The sequence below is a fragment of the Schistocerca gregaria genome, chromosome 3 (genome assembly GCF_023897955.1).
Source record: "Schistocerca gregaria isolate iqSchGreg1 chromosome 3, iqSchGreg1.2, whole genome shotgun sequence".
NCBI classification, from domain to species: Eukaryota; Metazoa; Arthropoda; class Insecta; order Orthoptera; family Acrididae; genus Schistocerca; species Schistocerca gregaria.
In genome coordinates, this window is record NC_064922.1 from 152,865,382 (window position 1) to 152,880,423 (window position 15,042).

The window sequence follows — 15,042 nt, forward strand, 5'->3', positions numbered from 1 at the left end:
GCGCCATATACGGATACTGTCTGTGACATTTATTGCAATTAGAGTTAGTAGCACAGAAATAATAAATGAAAACGTCATGTACGATGCTGCTGTTTTTCACGCAGCCGGCAGGTGTGGCCGTGCGTTTCTAGGCACTGCCGTCTGGAACTGCGCGACCGCTGCGGTCGCAGTTTCTAATTCTGCCTCGGGCATGGATGTGTGTGATGTCCTTAGGTTAGTTAGGTTTAAGTAGTTCTAAGTTCTAGGGGACTGATGACCTCAGAAGGTAAGTCCCAAAGTGCTCAGAGTCATTTGAACCATTTTTTATTTCACGCATCTCACTGTTTATGACGAGATATCTCCTGAATTATTTGTCGTACAACAATATAATTTGGCACTTACATTCAGTGGTATATTTGCATACTGTTTGTAAAGCGTGTCGCGAATGCAGGTAGTAGCAAAGAAGTAATAAATTACAGCGTTATGCCTCATGCGGTACTTTTACCGCTTGAACAACGGAAAAGTAGTGATTAACATTTTTCTTTCATCATTTTGTAGGGGTTGTCAGGGAGAAGAAATTTCGCAAGGGCTTGAAATTATGTGTAAAGTTGCTTGCAAGTCGCTAAGTGCTCTCATTCTCAAATAGTGGATCACTGTAGCAACCACTCTGAATCGCTTGACATGTAAACAAAAAGTTTCAAGGTAGCTCAGTATAGTGGTCTGTGCTCAACATATTAACATGGTCAGTATGGTGGTCTGTACTCAACATTGCAAATAACTATATAGATATAGTTATTTGCAATGTTGAGTACAGACCACCATACTGACCATATATATATATATATATATATATATATATATATACTCCTGGAAATGGAAAAAAGAACACATTGACACCGGTGTGTCAGACCCACCATACTTGCTCCGGACACTGCGAGAGGGCTGTACAAGCAATGATCACACGCACGGCACAGCGGACACACCAGGAACCGCGGTGTTGGCCGTCGAATGGCGCTAGCTGCGCAGCATTTGTGCATCGCCGCCGTCAGTGTCAGCCAGTTTGCCGTGGCATACGGAGCTCCATCGCAGTCTTTAACTCTGGTAGCATGCCGCGACAGCGTGGACGTGAACCGAATGTGCAGTTGAAGGACTTTGAGCGTGGGCGTATAGTGGGCATACGGGAGGCCGGGTGGACGTACCGCCGAATTGCTCAACACGTGGGGCGTGAGGTCTCCACAAAACATCGATGTTGTCGCCAGTGGTCGGCGGAAGGTGCACGTGTCCGTCGACCTGGGACCGAACCGCAGCGACGCACGGATGCACGCCAAGACCGTAGGATCCTACGCAATGCCGTAGGGGACCGCACCGCCACTTCCCAGCAAATTAGGGACACTGTTGCTCCTGGGGTATCGGCGAGGACCATTCGCAACCGTCTCCATGAAGCTGGGCTACGGTCCCGCACACCGTTAGGCCGTCTTCCGCTCACGCCCCAACATCGTGCAGCCCGTCTCCAGTGGTGTCACGACAGGCGTGAATGGAGGGACGAATGGAGACGTGTCGTCTTCAGCGATGAGAGTCGCTTCTGCATTGGTGCCAATGATGGTCGTATGCGTGTTTGGCGCCGTGCAGGTGAGCGCCACAGTCAGGACTGCATACGACCGAGGCACACAGGGCCAACACCCGGCATCATGGTGTGGGGAGCGATCTCCTACACTGGCCGTACACCTCTGGTGATCGTCGAGGGGACACTGAATAGAGCACGGTACATCCAAACCGTCATCGAACCCATCGTTCTACCATTCCTAGACCGACAAGGGAACTTGCTGTTCCAACACGACAAAGCACGTCCGCATGTATCCCGTGCCACCCAACGTGCTCTAGAAGGTGTAAGTCAACTACCCTGGCCAGCAAGATCTCCGGATCTGTCCCCCATTGAGCATGTTTAGGACTGGATGAAGCGTCGTCTCACGCGGTCTGCACTTCCAGCACGAACGCTGGTCCAACTGAGGCGCCATGTGGAAATGGCATAGCAAGCCGTTCCACAGGACTACATCCAGCATCTCTACGATCGTCTCCATTTGAGAATAGCAGCCTGCAATGCTGCGAAAGGTGGATATACACTGTACTAGTGCCGACATTGTGCATGCTCTGTTGCCTGTGTCTATGTGCCTGTGGTTCTGTTAGTGTGATCATGTGATGTATCTGACCCCAAGAATGTGTCAATAAAGTTTCCCCTTCCTGGGACAGTGAATTCACGGTGTTCTTATTTCAATTTCCAGGGGTATAAGGCTCACTGGCCATTTGACCATCTTCTTCTGTGTGGATGCACAAACAACAAACAGTGCCCGAACTCTTACGGGAATCGGCAAAACGCTGCGTGAAATGAATATAATAGGCATGGGCACTATGAATATAGTGCGAGACAATAAGTTGGAAATTGGGGTCTCACGGGAGGCGTGCCAGAGATAAAACTCTGCAGTCGCACTAGCCTCTGTGTCCTCGGTGACTCAAATGGATAGAGTATCTGCCATGTAAGCAGGAGATACCAGGGTCGAGTCCCGGTCGGGGCACATATTTTCAACTGTCCCCGTTGACTTATATCAACGCCTGAAAGCAGCGAAGGGTATTCATTTCATTGTAAAATAGTTATTAGTTGACATGGTGGCCAACATTACCTAGGAAAAGAAAGAGATTATTTATTTACTCACTTTTTTGAAGTACGGTAGTATTTCATCTTCGTCTTGATGCTCTTGGCACACAAGATCACTTACTGGCTTCTGAATACATTCGACTGTTCTATCCCAATTTTTTAAATAGCCACCGTGCAATGTTCTTAAAATATCGACAATAGTGTTTGCCTGCTAAGACATCTGCGTGGACGCCAGCCAAAGTGTTTAAAGCCTATTGTGCCAGTAGGTTGGTTTTAGTATTATACTTGGTAGTCCAAAGATTGACTAAATCAGGATCATGCAATTTTTCAGAAAAGTTTGTATTTTCTTTGTAGGCCAGTCAAAGGTGCCTTAAACGAGGCGAAACTTGTTACTGGCAAAATATAAAATAAAGAAGTCTGTTCTGCAACCAAGGCTATTTATCACTTCAAAACATTCATCACACATTTCTGTATCATCCCGCCATGAACTGGAAAAAGTTCTGCAGGATGTGCGAGAATTCCCGTTGAAAACTTCTTGGACTTGTAGAGGGGAGTGAGTACATAATGTTATGAATAGAAACCCATGTCCGGAACGTACCGTTTCCGTTCTACGACTGTTTTAATTCAGATATGTAGCTCGTCCACGTCTGTTGAGAGAAAGAGAAATGTCTGAGAGTTGCACATGCTGGTATGCTATAGGGTAGACAGGATGACGTGCATTACTTCTTGTGGGGTTGTATGCAAAGTTTAATTTACGGGATGCCTGTAGAGACAGACAAAGATGTACTGGCACGAGTTTTCCCCCCTGCACTGGAGATTGAATAGACACCTGGTTGGATGGAGAGTGTGTACCGGAACATGCTTAGTAGGCACAATGTATGTAACAACGGTGGTAGTCGCCACATCGATCCACTGTTTTAACGAAACAGTATTGCTCTGTAAGTAAACTATGCTGGATTATTTTTTGTTTTGGAATAATATAAACACGTAATGTTTAAGTTTTGATACAAAAGAATGTGCTTAAATGACAACTAGATGTTCCGTTATGTATACTTTCGAAATTTTACCTAATAATTGTACTGCGTTACGCTTAACTGAGTTTCTCGAGCAGAAGCGGGTGAGATATACATCTGAATATATATACATCTATATCGAACGGAAACGGTACGTTTCCGGACATGAGTTCCTGTTCAGAATATCATGTACTTACTCCCCCCTACATGACCTACAAGTTTTTAACGGGATTTCCAAATACCCTGATAGTGCCAGGCGTCCATCGAAACACATCCAGCCAGCGACACTCCATAATGGCTCCTACAAGTGGGTGCCAGTAGTGGACATCCTCCAGAACTTAAATTTTGGTTTAATGTGCCCCAACAAAAGAGCGTTAGGATACTTTTGAGCACCCGTCGTAAGACTCTGAAGTATTACATTTACGTAACTTTCGGTTAAATACGCCTAAAATGTGTGTACAATTAAACGCAACGAAAGAGTACTGTACTCTCACTGGTTGAAAATGTTTCCACCATATTCAAAATATTTAAAATTTTTAAATTATTCCCCAACTCATCTAAAAAGGAAGTGGCTTGCTATACCACATTGATGAAGCTATGAAGGGGACGTTACTTGTGACGTAATTGGTATGTCATTGAACTGTGTCGCGTGATGCAAGAGACGTATTTCGTAGTTATACTCGCATACCAGCGGTAATTAAGTTAGAATGGACCCTCAGGTTATTCGTCAGAACAACATTTCGTTGATCGCCCAACTAGGAAGATTTTTAACCAGCCAGTGTCGCTGTAAAAATATTATGATTATTAATTAAAAGTAAAAGAACAAATAATTGTACACTACGGTATGCTAAACAGTTAAGGCACTGGTGGTTTTTGGGAATTTAGCTGGCAGAATTAAGCTGCGCGGGGAACAAAATGGTAAGTGCCAAACTGGAAGTTTCGAGATACAGAGATTAAAGTCTCTAGTTGACGCACTGAATGGTTTGATCCTAACATCCATTTTGTTCCAGATGGCTTGAGACATCTATACGCTTCCTTACAGACATAAAAAAACCGACAAACCAACTGTAACACATGAAATAAGCAAAAATAAACATATTACTGTAGTGGAGATACCATTATGTTTCCCAAAACATAGACGCTAACAACAAATTGTAGTGGTTGATAATCATATACAGAGTTAAAAGAACTGTATAGCTTGTTGCTTTGAAGCCAAGAAAAATCCATGATGAATAGGAGAGATGTAATGTAAGAGAGACAGAATGTCAACAACTTCCTTATTTTCAATGAATCTGGGTCTGTCGTATTTTAATCAAAGAGTGAGAACTGGGTTTTGCTTCCCACCTTTCCTGGTTGGGTTGTTTCGGGGAGAAGACTAGACAGTGAGGTCATCGGTCTCATGGGATTAGGGAAGGACGGGGAAGGATGTCGACCGTGCCATTTCAAAGGAACCATCCCGGAATTCGCCTGGAGCGATTTAGGGAAATCACGGAAAACCTAAATCAGGATGGCCGGACGCGGTATTGAGCCGTCGTCCTCCCGAATGCGAGTCCAGTGTGCTAAGCACTGCGCCACCTCTCTCGGTCACCTTTCCTGAAACTTGCTTTGTGGCAGATGGTAGGACGTAATGTCTCGTTGACAAATAAAGATGACGGGAATTCAGCTCACCTTATACATGCGTACATTCCTTAGGTTGAAAGCTAGATGCATTCTGAACATTATAATCAACAATTTCCCAGAAAGTTTTCAATATGTTGCTTCACATTGCTTTCAGCTACTTTATCAAAACGTTTAAGATTAAAATGGCAGTTAGGTCATAAATCCTGTTTATCTGCAGTTTTTATGAAGCGATATACATATACTATGTCTGTGTTACACATGTTCTGCTTAAACTTCCATTGTGAGGTGCACCTCATCAATTTACTAAAAAACCTTTTCATCTGTTGTTTTGCATCTTTCTGGCAGATATCTGTGACTGACAGTCTGCTCGATATGAAAACCAATTCGAAATCCTTTGTAGATTACGTGAATAGCAAAAAAGAATATTACTATTATTATTATAAAAATTGGTTATTGTGCTGGCTTAAGCTGTCGCCAGCACACTGGTCGCCAAATAGGTTGCGAGAAGATCGATAGTAGAAGCTTCCAGTCGGGGGGCCTGGAGGCGAATCCGCCAGGGGCCCGACACATCCATTGTAGTTCATGACAAAACGTACCGGGGAAAAACCCGTCAACAGCTGTTAGTTCGTGAATGGAAAGTCTTTTACAAATTGTGTCGGCCTCGAAAAGGGCCTTTTTTTGCTGCTAGGACACTGTTTACTTAAGTTTACTTCAAGCAGGTGCTCGAGCTGGCAACCCTCTGACGCTACACAAGCGTCGAACGGTGTTTTGGCGAACTCTTTCAAAGATTCCTGGCATTGCCCTGATGTGACTGGCGGCACGTTGAATGCAATCCATTGATTCCGCTTCGTCTGTAGGTGGTTCACGTCTGGGTGGGTGAACTTGAACCTTGAAGGTTCCCCACAGGAAATAGTCCGGTGGCGTGAGGTCTGGTGATAGCGGGGGCCATGTCCTACGAGCGCCTCTGCGAATTACCCGACCGTCGAAGAGTTCATTTAGATATCCGCGCACAGCAGGACTGTTTGGTGCGGGCGCCCCATCATGCTGCAACCAGATGCGTAGCCGTATGTCTAGATGAATATCTTCCACCAGGCTGGGTAGAGTTTCTTGCAAAAAGTGAGGGTACTTTGCCCCGGTAAGTCGAGGAGATAGACGGACCGGCCCATTCAGATGGTCACTCACAATGCCTGGCCAAATGTTGAGCGAAAATCGTTGCTGGTGTCCGTGGACGTACGTGATGTGAGGATTTCCCCTCGCCCAGTAATGAACGTTTCGAGTATTGTAAAGGCCATCCCGATGGAAGATGCACTCGTCGGTAAACAACACAACGGCGGGAATGTCGGGATCTCGTGCTATACGTCGCAGAAACCACCGACAAAACCCTAGCCAGTGTTCATAGACCGTCACAGGATTTAGGTCTTGGACAGAGTGGAAATTAAACGGGTGCTGGCCATCATCCCTCAAAACCTCCCAGACTAATCGGTGACTGACCTCCATGTCGTGTCCAACCGCTCGAGTACTTGTCGTAGGTGCTTCCCCGAAGGGCTCGAGAAGTCTCTTCACATGCAGCATCCCGCCGTGTTCGAAGTCTCCAGCATCACCATAATAACCCGCTAACGAGCCTGTTTGGCCAAGTATCCGGTGAATTGCAGTAAATGTATGTGGCTGTACGTGGCGTCTTGTTGGGTACCGTTCTTCATACAACCGTCGAGCTTCATGTGCATTTCCGTCCGCTAGCCCATAAACAAAAACCATATCTCGTTGTTCTTCATACGAATACTGTGCCAACATGCTTACTGTATGTATAAAATATTCTCGGTATTCTTGCTGCGTCAGTTCTAGATAAAATCTCGAGCTTTTGACGATTACCTCCATCGTCATCGTCAGGAGCTGACTGTCTCCACTGGTAATGTGATGCGAATACATAGAAAGATAGGTCCCTTATCATTTAGCTACAAAATAGCAGGTGAGCAACTGGAAGCAGTTAATTCCATAAATTATCTGGGAGTACGCATTAGGAGTGATTTAAAATGGAATGAACATATAAAGTTGATCGTCGGTAAAGCAGATGCCAGACTGAGATTCATTGGAAGAATTCTAAGGAAATGCAATCCGACAACAAAGGAAGTAGGTTACAATACGCTTGTGCGCCCACTGCTTGAATACTGCTCAGCAGTGTGGGATCCGCGCCAGATAGGGTTGATAGAAGAAATAGAGAAGATCCAAAGGAGAGCAGCGCGCTTCGTTACAGGATCATTTAGTAATCGCGAAAGCGTTACGGAGATGATAGATAAACTCCCGTGGAAGACTCTGCAGGAGAGACGCTCAGTAGCTCGGTACGGGCTTTTGTTAAAGTTTCGAGAACATACCTTCACCGAAGAATCAAGCAGTATATTGCTCCCTCCTACGTATATCTCGCGAAGAGACCATGAGGATAAAATCAGAGAGATTAGAGCCCACACAGAAGCATACCGACAATCCTTCTTTCCACGTACAATACGAGACTGGAATAGAAGGGAGAACCGATAGAGGTACTCAGGGTACCCTCCGCCACACACTGTCAGGTGGCTTGCGGAGTATGGATGTAGATGTAGATGTAGATGTAATCGTCGAAAGCTCGAGATTTTATCTACAATTGACGTGGCAAGAATACCGAGAATGTTTTGTACATAAGTGCCGCCGCGAAAAACTTCGTTCGCATGGTTACTGTATGACTAAATCGCAGGTGACGTGTGTGTGCTCCGAAGCGAAGCTTACCTGTGAACGCCTCTGACGTGAGGTGGAGACAAACAGCAAGACCTGTTCGACACGTATGCGTATCGCGTTGGGGCAGTGACGGGGCGAGGGGCGTTTGTATGTATGAACCAACAGTCATGCCGCTGCCCGTCAACTGCGAACGGCAACTGGGAAATTCCCACGGCCAATCGGAGCACGCGACGCAAAGTTTCCGTAGTTTAAAAATTGTGCGTTGTCGACCTACATAACATCAGTAATATTTGTTCCTACTGGCATCAGCTACCCAGGGTTAAAATTTCGTGCCAGTTTATCTCCACCCTGTTTAAGAATTTTAAAAACTGTAACGCCTGAAAATACCATACACACATATATTATGTAATGAATGTATCACATTGTGGAACCCAGCTGAAGTCTTACAGTAAACGTAACGCCCTTAGATCCAATACTTGATAAGAAACATTCATGAGGTAACCTTCTACGGATGTGGGTAGGTAAACCAAAAGAAAAAGAAGTAAAATAAAAACAGTAATCGGGTTTCGCAAAGTGGGCGCAAACAAGAGAGGCAGCCACCATTTCAGCTGAAATCAACGCGCGCCAAAAGGCATCTAAATTACGTCGAAAACTTTGACAGTTGTTTTCTGAGAAACGGTCTAGTATCTACGGACAAGCCGAGAAATGTGTTCACTTATTTGAATCCCTCTGTCACTGAGCGAAGTTTCTGCGAAATCGGACAATAGCACTTGCCCTGTTTGCTTCGTGAAACGTGCAATCCACAGTCGACGGAACAGGAAATTGTCAGCTGCGACAGACGTCCCTGGAAACGCGCGTCCTTCTAACGCTGCCCGTACAAAGTGTTGAGATTTTTCGACTACTTGACCAACAGTCATGTCCTCGCTTACAATGACCGTTACCTCTTTCTCTTTTTGCACTTGAAAAAAGCGGATCGGAGGACAAAATGTTCAGTTCCCAAACGGACAGTTTGAAGAAGCTACTGAAACAATACGGAGTTATTTATAAGCGAACGGTTATTACGTGGGAAAGTGAAGTGTATTTGTACTATTACTACTACTACTACTACTACGTGATCAGGCCCAGTGGACCGCACGCATCTACAAGTTACCTCCTCCACTGTATTCTGTCCATTGCTGCTATCCGTAATTCGTCCACATCTATTGACATTTGATTTAAGTCTTCATGGAGTCCATCCCTCCAACGCTTCTTGGGTCTCCCTGGCGCTCTCTTTCCTGTAGGTGTGAAATCCAGGAGCTTCCGAGGCCATCTGTGATCCTCCATCCGGGTCACATGGCCGGCCCACTGCATTCGTTTGGCTTTGACAGCTCCTGCTATGTTGAGCTGCTGGTATAGTTCCTCAAGCTCTTGGTTGTATCTGATCCTCCATTCCCCTGTATCTGCATCCAGAACCGGACCGTAGATCTTCCGAAGCACTTTTCTCTCAAAGACGAGGAGTTTATGGAAGTCCTGTCTCACAGCCATATAGAACTACAGGCTGGATCAGGGTTTTGTACAGTCGAATCTTGAACTGTCTGGAGGGATATCTGGACCGAAGCAGTTGTGCTAGGCTGTGGTAAGATCGGTTTCCTGCTTGTATTCTGGCATTGATCTCTGCTTCACATGACGAGTTCTCAGTGAAAAGTGCCCCTAGGTATTTGAATTCTGGCACTCTCTTGTAGGAATGGTCCCCAACCTGCACTGATTGTAGATGATCAGCAGTCTTACAATGAGCACGCTAGCCGGCCGCGGTGGTCTCGCGGTTCTAGGCGCTCAGTCCGGAACCGCGTGACTGCTACGGTCGCAGGTTCGAATCCTGCCTCGGGCAAGGATGTGTGTGATGTCCTTAGGTTAGTTAGGTTTAAGTAGTTCTAAGTTCCAGGGGACTGATGACTACAGATGTTAAGTCCCATAGTGCTCAGAGCCATTTGAACCAATGACCACGCGTCATAACGAGGTACTCTGTCTTAGCTTCGTTTATGTTTAGCCCAAATTTGCTGGCAGCCTCCTTTAGTGCTTTGGTCATTTGCTCCAACTCCTTTTCCGACCCAGAGAGTAAACAGATGTCGTCTGCATAGGGTAAGTATCCCAGTCTGTTTCCTTGGATTTCAATCCCTTCGTTCTCTTGGAAGGTCTCGCGTACGATCTTCTCGAGGGCAAAGTTGAACAGGATAGGGGACAACCCATCTCCTTGCCTAAGTCCTGTCACAATTTCAAATTCCTCAGTTACGTGATGTCCCATCTTCACCTTTGTATGTGTTTCGTTCAGACAGATCCTTATCAGATTTATGAGTTTCTCTGCTATGCCAAACTCCCTTAAACAGTTGAGCAGGCTCTTGCGATGTATGGAATCATAGGCCTTCTTAAAATCAACGAATGAAATATGCAAATCTTTACCATATTCATCCAGTTTCTCAGTGAGCTGCCGGAGACTGAAAATGTGATCTACTGTTGACCGTCCTGGCCGGAAACCTCCCTGGTACTCCCCAATCACCGATTCTGCCACTGGCTGAATTCTATGTATGAGGCAGTTGGACAGGATCTTATAGTAGACGTTAAGCAGGGCGATTCCTCGATAGTTGTCACTTCAGTTTGTCGCCCTTCTTATGTATTGGACAAATCAGAGCTGTTTTCCATTCTCCTGGTAGTTCTTCTTTGGTCCATATTGCCTGTATCAGTCGGTGTATTTTTTCTGCAAGTTTCTCTCCTCCTGCCAGGATCATTTCAGCGTGTATTCCATCTTCACCTGGACTCTTATTCTGTTTAAAGTATCCGATTCTGGTTTTTATCTCATACAGGGTAGGTGGGGGATAGTCTGTTTCGGCTGTAATTGGGTACTGGAAATCAAACTGCAGTTCGGGATCATCACAATTTAGCACTTCTCGAAAGTACTCTTTCCATCTCTCAGCTATGTCCCTATCGTTCGTCAGGATCTTATCACGGGAATCTTTGACAAATTTCTGCTTGTCCTTTGCAGAGGTACTTCACCCTCAGAAACATTTCCCTCGCCTTTTGTCCTCTCTGTTTCTGCTTCAGTGATGATATTCCTTATGTATTTCCTCTTTGTTCTTCTCAGAATTGCTTGTGTAGTCTTTCGGACATCCTCAAATTTTGCTTTGGCCTGTGTCAGATTTGTCCCCTTCAGCCATTTGTTCCTGGCTTCCTTTCTCCTTTCCAGAGCATGTGCACATTCCTTTCCAAACCAGATCTTCTTGCCCACTGGGTTTCCCATGAGTGTTTCCTTTGCTGTATCCCTAACTGAGCTCTGGATGTTTCCCCACATAAGTTCGAGGTCCTGATTCGCGTCCACTTCACTGAGTGCTTCAAAGCGGTTACTAAGCTGCAACTAGTATCTGGTCTTCGTTGCCTCATCTTTTAGTTTCTCCACATGGTACCTTTCCACTCTTTTTAACATAGGGCCCGTTCTTCCTTTACACTGTATGTTAAAAGGCCTCTGACCAGGAAATGATCACTCCCACCTTCGGCACCCCGCGCTGTCTTAACGTTTAACACCCATCTCTTGGCTCTGAGATCAATGGCAACATGGTCTATTTGATTTACAGTTCTCCCATCTGGTGATACCCAGGTTCATTTATATATGTTTTTCCGCTGGAAGTTTGTGCTGGAGATGAACAACCCTAATGATGTAGCGAAGCTGATGAACCTAACTCCATTGTCATTGCTTAGGTTGTGTAGACTGTGCCTACCTGTTGTTTATTGGTATATTTGTTCTTTCCTAACCTTGGCATTCATATCATCAAGGAGGATCCTCAGGTGTCCATTTGGTATAGCGGCCATCACTGCATCTAGCTGTGCACAGAACTCGTCTTTCACTTCACTTTCGCTCTCCTCCGTGGGAGCATGACAGTTGACAAAAGTCGCCTTAATCTGCTTTACTTCCAGTGTTAGAACAGATATTCTTGGGTTGACTGAAACGAATTCTGAAACATCAGTGGCCAACGTCTTACTGACGCACAAACCAGTGCCTAACAGATGTCCTCATTCACAGGCTCCATACAGAATTGTACAGTTTTCAACATCAATGCTCCCAGAATCGTCCCACCGGATTTCTTGCAGTGCAACTAGGTCTAGATCGTACCTCTGAATTTCCTTGACCACACTGATTGCAGTTCCTGTCTTGTACAGACTCCTTACATTCCACGTTCCAAATAGTATACCGTTTCTTTGCCACTGACGTCGTCTATTTTTGCCAGTAATGTTCCGAGGCTTACTTGTAGTCTTGAAAGCATGTTTCATTTTTTACAGAGAGAGGGTGCTGGCCTCCCGTCCAACCTGCGGTGTTACCCTCACAGCTCACAGGACTGCTGGCTTTTCTTAAGGGGTGGGCTCCCCTCAGGAGTTGGGTTATAAGAAGGAATAAGAAAATTGGAAAGACGCCCTCGGGCCTCGAAACCTAACACCGTTGGGGTCGAAAAAGCAAGAGTTGGCCAAGGGAGGCCGACAGGGAAGGAGTCTGACACAAGTAAGTGGAAGCAATGTCAGACTCAGCTCGGGTCCCTGCGGTCGCCACCTGCGTACTTCTAGTTGAAGCCCCTGGGGAAGAAGTGTATTTGTACGAAACTAAAAACGCCAATACAAGCTTCTTCATACAAATTGACGAGAGGACTTCAAAAAGTAAGTAAAATCATTACGTAACAAGAGTGGTGCAATATCAGAGGAGAGTACATGTTCCAGATGTCCTGCAGACTGACTTCTGTTGTGGCACGCATAACAGTTGCATAACAGTGTAGGAATACAACGGTGTGGCAATTGTACACGTACTCAAAAAATGGAGTGTGTGGTACAGTACCATCTGAATTGCAAAATACACTCCTGGAAATTGAAATAAGAACACCGTGAATTCATTGTCCCAGGAAGGGGAAACTTTATTGACACATTCCTGGGGTCAGATACATCACATGGTCACACTGACAGAACCACAGGCACATAGACACAGGCAACAGAGCATGCACTATGTCGGCACTAGTACAGTGTATATCCACCTTTCGCAGCAATGCAGGCTGCTATTCTCCCATGGAGACGATCGTAGAGATGCTGGATGTAGTCCTGTGGAACGGCTTGCCATGCCATTTCCACCTGGCGCCTCAGTTGGACCAGCGTTCGTGCTGGACGTGCAGACCCCGTGAGACGACGCTTCATCCAGTCCCAAACATGCTCAATGGGGGACAGATCCGGAGATCTTGCTGGCCAGGGTAGTTGACTTACACCTCCTAGAGCACGTTGGGTGGCAAGGGATACATGCGGACGTGCATTGTTCTGTTGGAACAGCAAGTTCCCTTGCCGGTCTAGGAATGGTAGAACGATGGGTTCGATGACGGTTTGGATGTACCGTGCACTATTCAGTGTCCCCTCGACGATCACCAGAGGTGTACGGCCAGTGTAGGAGATCGCTCCCCACACCATGATGCCGGGTGTTGGCCCTGTGTGCCTCGGTCGTATGCAGTCCTGATTGTGGCGCTCACCTGCACGGCGCCAAACACGCATACGACCATCATTGGCACCAAGGCAGAAGCGACTCTCATCGCTGAAGACGACACGTCTCCATTCGTCCCTCCATTCACGCCTGTCGGGACACTACTGGAGGCGGGCTGCACGATGTTGGGGCGTGAGCTGAAGACGGCCTAACGGTGTGCGGGACCGTAGCCCAGCTTCATGGAGACGGTTGCGAATGGTCCTCGCCGATACCCCAGGAGCAACAGTGTCCCTAATTTGCTGGGAAGTGGCGGTGTGGTCCCCTACGGCACTGCGTAGGATCCTACGGTCTTGGCGTGCATCGGTGCGTCGCTGCGGTCCGGTCCCAGGTTGACGGGCACGTGCACCTTCCGCCGACCACTGGCGACAACATCGATGTACTGTGGAGACCTCACGCCCCACGTGTTGAGCAATTCGGCGGTACGTCCACCCGGCCTCCCGCATGCCCACTATACGCCCATGCTACCAGTGTTAAAGACTGCGATGGAGCTCCGTATGCCACGGCAAACTGGCTGACACTGACGGCGGCGGTGCACAAATGCTGCGCAGCTAGCGCCATTCGACGGCCAACACCGCGGTTCCTGGTGTGTCCGCTGCGCCGTGCGTGTGATCATTGCTTTTACAGCCCTCTCGCAGTGTCCGGAGCAAGTATGGTGGGTCTGACATACCGGTGTCAATGTGTTCTTTTTTCCATTTCCAGGAGTGTAGTTCAAATGGCTCTGGGCACTATGGGACTTAACATCTGAGGTCATCAGTCACCTAGAACGTAGAACTACTTAAACCTAACTAACCTAAGGGCAGTACACACGTTCATGCCCGAGGCAGGATTCGAACCTGCGACCGGAGCGGTCGCACGGTTCCAGACTGAAGCGCCTAGAACCGTTCGGCCACACCGTCAGGCTTCTGAATTGCACACAGATTAAAGTCTTCATTTGTGTGGCCGTATTGTCCGTAGTTGCTGTAAAATTTCTGAGGGTGTTTTTGTTCTGTAGTTACAACTACAAGAAAATGCGTGTTGTTCTCACCAGATGCGTTACTCATTATTGAATTAAAGTCATCAGTTGTCTGTAATTAAAGATATTTAGAAACTGATTTGCTTCCTAGATCGAAAACAAGTTTCTGAAAGGGATTTTTGGTTTTTACTTACGGTAATTCCTGCTTTATTTTTCGCCTACATCTGGAAATGCCGTCTGCTCTCATGTTTTTGGTTCTTTCTTGGTTAGGTACTGATGGTTGTGGTCTGATTTTACTCTTCTTTACAGAACTATGAGTGTCTGACGACTGACACAACATTATTTTGTACGCCATTGCTCATTGTTTATTTGAATACTTCCAAGAGTGCAAAAGTATACATGTGGAATGTTTGCGAGACATTTGGCACAACACATAAAGCCCACAGCAGACCATGGAAGTACGGTACAAAACCACCGTTTTCAGACAGTCTAAAGCAGGAATACCATAGACTAAGCATTTCTGAAAAAGACATGAACATCACAGGTACCACTAGAGTCAGACACGCCCGACGTTTCCGAGGAAACTTCC